Source organism: Pinus tabuliformis, chromosome 3_1 (assembly GCF_031772625.1).
Source record: "Pinus tabuliformis cultivar Carrire ecotype Pingquan chromosome 3_1, CPIR1, whole genome shotgun sequence".
NCBI classification, from domain to species: domain Eukaryota; kingdom Viridiplantae; phylum Streptophyta; class Pinopsida; order Pinales; family Pinaceae; genus Pinus; species Pinus tabuliformis.
Genome location: NC_142301.1, coordinates 290,786,299 through 290,792,371, shown reverse-complemented (window position 1 = coordinate 290,792,371; position 6,073 = coordinate 290,786,299).

Here is a 6,073-nt window from a genome sequence, read left to right as displayed (position 1 = left end):
GAGGATTAGTGCAGGTGCAACCAAATTCTCATAATGCAAGGAAATTTTCACAGTGTGATTCAATTCTCATCGGTGACCAGACAACTGCAAATACTTATCATTACATTCAGGTATAATTTGAGTTTCATTCTAAAGTCTCTAATTTCATTTATTGATAGTCATTCTTGTGTCCTTGCCTCTCTTAATTTCATTGTGGTAGGATTGGAATGGGTTAAAAAATCAAGCATATCATTGAATAAAATAGACACCCACATGTCACTAAATGTCATTGTGCATACTCTCTGTTTTTGATACAATTAGAAGTGAGCAATATGATGTGTGCACAACTAAAAATCCTAGCAGGCATGATGAATCCAATCTTAGTGTTTGGGGCCAAAATTGCTTTGTTTTACTTATGCATTTACCTTGTTTTCTTGCTAATTGTACTTTCATACCAGCTATTTTGTGCCTAAAAGACCTACAAGTATAACCCTTGTCATGTTTCACAAGTTATTTAGTCATTTATGTTTAAGTTTGAGGAGTCGTCATCGATTGGATGCTAATCTCATTGATTGCGCAGATTTGGAACCATAGGGTCAAGATTCATTACCAAAGCTGGAGGCACTATTGTTAACCGGCAACTGTTACAGTGCAACTGTAGCAGATCTCCTTCTATCTATCTTTTGATTCAGTTTTACTGTTACAACTATCATGTAATTTTAGGAAAACAACCTCCATGATGTTTGGATGTAATTGTATAATAGGGAATTTGTAGCTGGGAGTCGAGTTAGTGAGAAATCTCTAAGTTTTGTAACAGTTACTTTTGATATTAATGCAATCTCTAGTTTTCTGATCTCCTTCGCTAATCTGTGAGTTAAGAACAACCCTGACTAGGGACTTGGGCCCACTCTCCTGATCAGGTGTTGTGCCTGTGTTCTTATGTGTGTATTTTTTAGTTATGTATTTTATTTCCCTTTTTGCTGTGAGAGTTAGTGTGATGTTGTGAATAATTATGCTACGACAGTTCATTTATTATTTCAGATTGCATGTTAATTAATTAACTCTTGATCAATTACTGGATTATGAATCTACCCCTGCATATATAGTGCATGATATCCTCGCAATAACAAATGACCCCGGGTTGACATATTAATTTGGTAAAAGGGTTGAATCATAACATTCACTCTCAGACACCAACATTTTGGCACCATTGTCGGGGAGGCTATCAAGGTGCAAGAACATAACCAAAATTGATCTTGGAATCAATCTCTTGTCTTGGGGAGAGAAAGGGTTTTCCACTCTGCTCCAGATCTTGAGCGTAGTTATTTTTTTATTTTTTTGTTTCCTGTTGTTTTTCTTCTATTTTTTCTCGCTCTTACTTATTTTATAGGGGCCACTCTCTTATCCTAGGGAGGGAAAGAATCTTTCACCCTGCTCCAGGTCTTGAGCTTAGAATTTTCCTGCATTTTGTTTGTTTTGATTTTGAAGATCTTGTCTCTTGTCCCGGGGAGGGAAAGTTTTTTTTTGTACCCAACTCCAGGTCTTGAGCTGTGTAAGTTTTAATGTTTTTTTTCCAATAAATGTATGAACAAGGGCTCTAATAAAAGGGGAAGAGGAGAATCCCAAAGGCAAGGAATGAAGGATTTGGGGAGAAATACCTATATTTAGGAGATTATTGCAAAAGATGCATGAGAAGCCTCTTCACGAGCTGTAGCTAGGGTGAAAGTTCACAAAAAATCTGAGAGGCATTATGTGGAACAACCTATACAGCCCCCAAAAGTGGAAATACCCCTTTCAACAGCTAGAGAAGAAGTAGGAAGCAGGGCATGAAAGGGATCAAAAACGCCTCCCTTAGTATAAGATAGGGAGGAAGTGGCCAGCAGAGGGTCAGAAGAAGAGGTCTGCCCAAGGATTGAAGAAGGAGACTTTAGAGGATTTTCTTCACCTCACGATCAGGGAAGTGTTGTTAAACTTCCACAACCATCAATTGTTACACAGAAAGAACCTATTGAAATCCCAAGTGAGTATTGGAAAGTATTCATGGCACCCTAACATCTTCAATCAAATTTCCAATTGGGGATATTAGGGTGATGCACCAATGGAGCCTATTCCACTGACCGCACTGCCAAACTTCCATGGGATTTCCACGGAAGATCCAAACACTTTCCTATTTGAGTTTGATATTGTTTGTAGAGGATATGACTATATCAATGATGCTCAAAAGCTGAAATTTTTTCCTACTACATTAAAAGGGACAGCGTTGCGATGGTTTATGGGTCTAGGAGGAAAATCCATCTCTACCTGGGATGACATGAAGAAGACCTTCCTAGAAAAATATCAGGATTACTGTAAATCCTGAGACATTAAGGAAGAAATATTTAAATTCATGCAGAAGGAGGACGAAAATATGGAGGACTATGTGGAGTGTTTTAAGTACACTCTCCAGAGGTCTAGCCACAATGACCTGGATAAGGATATCCTGAAAATTATTTTTCTCCGGGCCCTGAGGGAAGAATCCTTGGAGCTGTTAAACATAGTAGGTAAAGGGGATATATGTAAAGAAGATTTTGACACCATCTATGAGCTCTGTATTCAATGTTCAAGGGGAGCTGCAAGGAATAGACAAGGAGTCCGAACCTTCAAAGCATCAAGCGGGGGAATCACAAAAGTAGAAATTGGAAACCTGCTGGATAATTTGAAAAATGATATCCTAAGCACATTATCTTCCCAAATGGATACATTGTATGAAAAACAAAAATGGATGGAGTTGGAAAGAACCATGGCTATTTTCTTCCCTCAGTGTAGAAAGAAACATCCACTGAAGGAGTGTCCACTAGAAACTATAGAGACATGTGCTATTTGTGAACATAGTCACTCCACCAGTGCATGTCCATCTCTTCCAGAACTAAAGGCATTATTTCAAGGGATGAATGAAGAACCATATCAGTTGTGCTTTATGGGGTCTAAGAAACCATGGAAGCCACGGTCATTAGGCTTAAATTCAGGTACGTCTCAGGATCCTTTTCAATATTATAATATGAATCCTCAGTCAGTTCCTTTTTGGCCCCAATGTTATCAATATCCACCTTGGCAACCATGGTACCCTCAACCTAACTCAAGTTCTTCATGGTCTCAAAACTGGCGTAGCCCTGCTCCCCCTACTGCTCAATTTCCTCAACCTACATAGCAACAACAGTTACAACTACCCTCTAATGTTCCCTCCAATAATCCTCCTCTCCGACCTCAACTTCCCATTCAACCAAACCCAAATCCAAACAATAAGGGCACTCAACAAGTAGACACCCTCAACCTTCCTTCGTATAACATTTCTACCACAGGATTTAATAAGATGAATCTGTGATCTAGCTGGGTAGTAAATGCTCTGACGTCGCCCATTATTGTCGAACATCTTGACGATGAAAATCTAGAATCTCAAGTAGTAAGGGGTGAGACAACCCAATAGTCTATGGAACATTCTCCTTCTCATCTGACTATTACTAAGGCCTGTCAAACTGATCGTCCTTATCTAGAATGATTAGCCCTGAGTAAACAGGTCCCTCAACCGAAATTTGATCTTTTAGGAGAATTGCAGAATCTATTTGAAAATTCCCCTGCTTCAAGCCATGAAAGATGTACCTATTTATGATAAAACTATCAGAGAATAGTGTTCCAAGAGACCTAGGAAGAAAACAAAGGATCCACTTACAATTCATGTTATGGGGAGATTATTTGACATTATGTTAGGAAACGCTATGCCTATAAAATATGGGGATCCTGGGAACCTGATTCTAATAATCCAGATTAATGAGGTAGATATTCCAAATGTACTAGTAGATTTGGGTGTGGAAATTAATGTAATTACCTCTGAAACCATGCTTACATTGGGATTGCACGATCTTAAGCCTACCCCTATAGTATTGGAGCTAGCTGACAGATCTAAAATTAGATCGATAGGGAAACTGGAGGACATAACAATCTCAGTGGATTATTGGTGTCATCCAGTTGATCTCCTAGTCCTGCATACGTAGTCCCCAGCTGGTGGTAACCCCCTTATTTTAGGATGGCCTTGGCTTGCAACTGCTAACACCTATATTGGGTGTTGGTCAAGAAAAAAGATAATTTCTAATGGGGAAAATATGAAAAATATTATTCTCTATCCCCCTCCAGAACCAAGTTCACAGAGAAAGCTAAAACATAAATCTCTATCTTTGGATGGGATAGAAACTAAACTCCAGCTAGTCCCTACCATGGGGCAATCCCTCTGCTTTAAGAACAAGACAGAGGATGACACTATCAACACTTTGATTAGCATCCCTCATGTTGTTCTGGATCTAACTCGGCAGTTTTTGGAATCTGTCATGAGCTGTGAAACGCAGGAAACTATCAGATTAGAAATCGGAAATGAAGATATTCCTATAACAACATTATCTGATAGCATACCGATGGAGATTGAGCCAAGGAAAACACTGAATATCAACCCGAATCTTTCACCAACCTAGACTAAACAACTCCTGAAGATCCTTCAGGAACAGAAAGAATCTTTCGCCTGGGATTATACCAATATGAAAGGTATCCCTACCAATTTGTGTACTCATCATATTTATATTAAAGAAGATTGTCGTCCCATGAGACAACCCCAAAGAAGAATGAACCCTGCCTTGAAAAACATTGTCAAAGAAGAGGTTCAGAAGTTATTGGATGTAGGATTTATTTACCCAATCTCGAACAGTTAGTGGGTATCCCCGTTGGTCATCGTTCCTAAAAAGAATGGTAAATGGTGGATTTGTGTAGACTATAGGGAGCTTAATAAAGCAACCTTGAAAGATCATTTCCCTCTACCATTTATTGACCAAGTCCTTGATACCTTGGCCAGGAAGAAGTTTTTCTCTTTCTTGGATGGGTTTAGCTGGTATAACCAAATCCAAATAGCTCCTGAGGATCTGGATGAAATCACCTTTACATGCCCTTGGGGAATATTCACTTACCGATTCCTTCCGTTTGGTCTTTGTAATGCGCCTGCTACCTTTCAGAGGGAAATACTAGGGATTTTTTTCGATTTACACGATGATAGTGTTGAAATCTATATGGATGATTTCACACCATACAGAGGGTCATTTGAAGAAGGGTTGGAAAACTTGGAGAAATTTCTTATAAGGTGTAAACAAATGCATGTTTCTCTGAGTACAACAAAATTCCATATGATGAGAGAAGAGGGAGTAGTGCTGGGACATTTGCTTTCAGCTGCTGGAATACAAGTTGATCCTTCCAAGGTAAAGGTAATTATGCATTTTCCTGTACCCAGGACACTGACTCAAGTACATAGTTTCATTGGTTGCACTAGTTACTATAGGAATTTTACAAAAAAAATTTCCAAGGTAGCATTCCCACTTTTTCAACTATTAACTAAGGATGCAGAAACTCTATGGATAGATGATTGTGGGGTGGATTTTGAGAAAATCAAAGAAATTATCTGTCGAGCTCCTATCTTGCATGGTCCTAACTGGGAACTTTCATTTCATATCCATACATATGCCTCTCAAACAGTTGTAGGGGCAGTGTTGGCACAACAAGAAGATAAGAAGTCGTACACAGTCTACTATGTCAGAAAGAATCTAACATCTACTGAGCTAAACTATACAGTAACGGAAAAGGAGTTCTTGGTTGTTATCTATGTTGTTAATAAATTTCAACATTACATTACTGGGTATCCTACTTTTGTATACACTGATCATGCATCAATTAGGTATTTGATGAATAAACTTGTAACTCTTGGGTGTATAACGAGGTGGTTACTATTACTTCAAGAACTTGATATCACCATTATAGATAAACCAGGCAAAGATAATGTAGTTGCTGAAGATTAAATTCTGATAATGAAGGAGAACATGTAGAAGATAGCTTTTCGAATGAACATTTGTTTGCAATTTCTACCAATACCCTTTGGTATGCAGACATTGCTAACTATTTGGCTACAGGAAAAGTATTGCAACATTTTTCATACAGGGAACATCGGAGGATCATTCATCATAGTGCCCATTACTCATGGATAGCGAGATACCTCTTTTATACAGGGGGTGATCAATAGATTCATCGT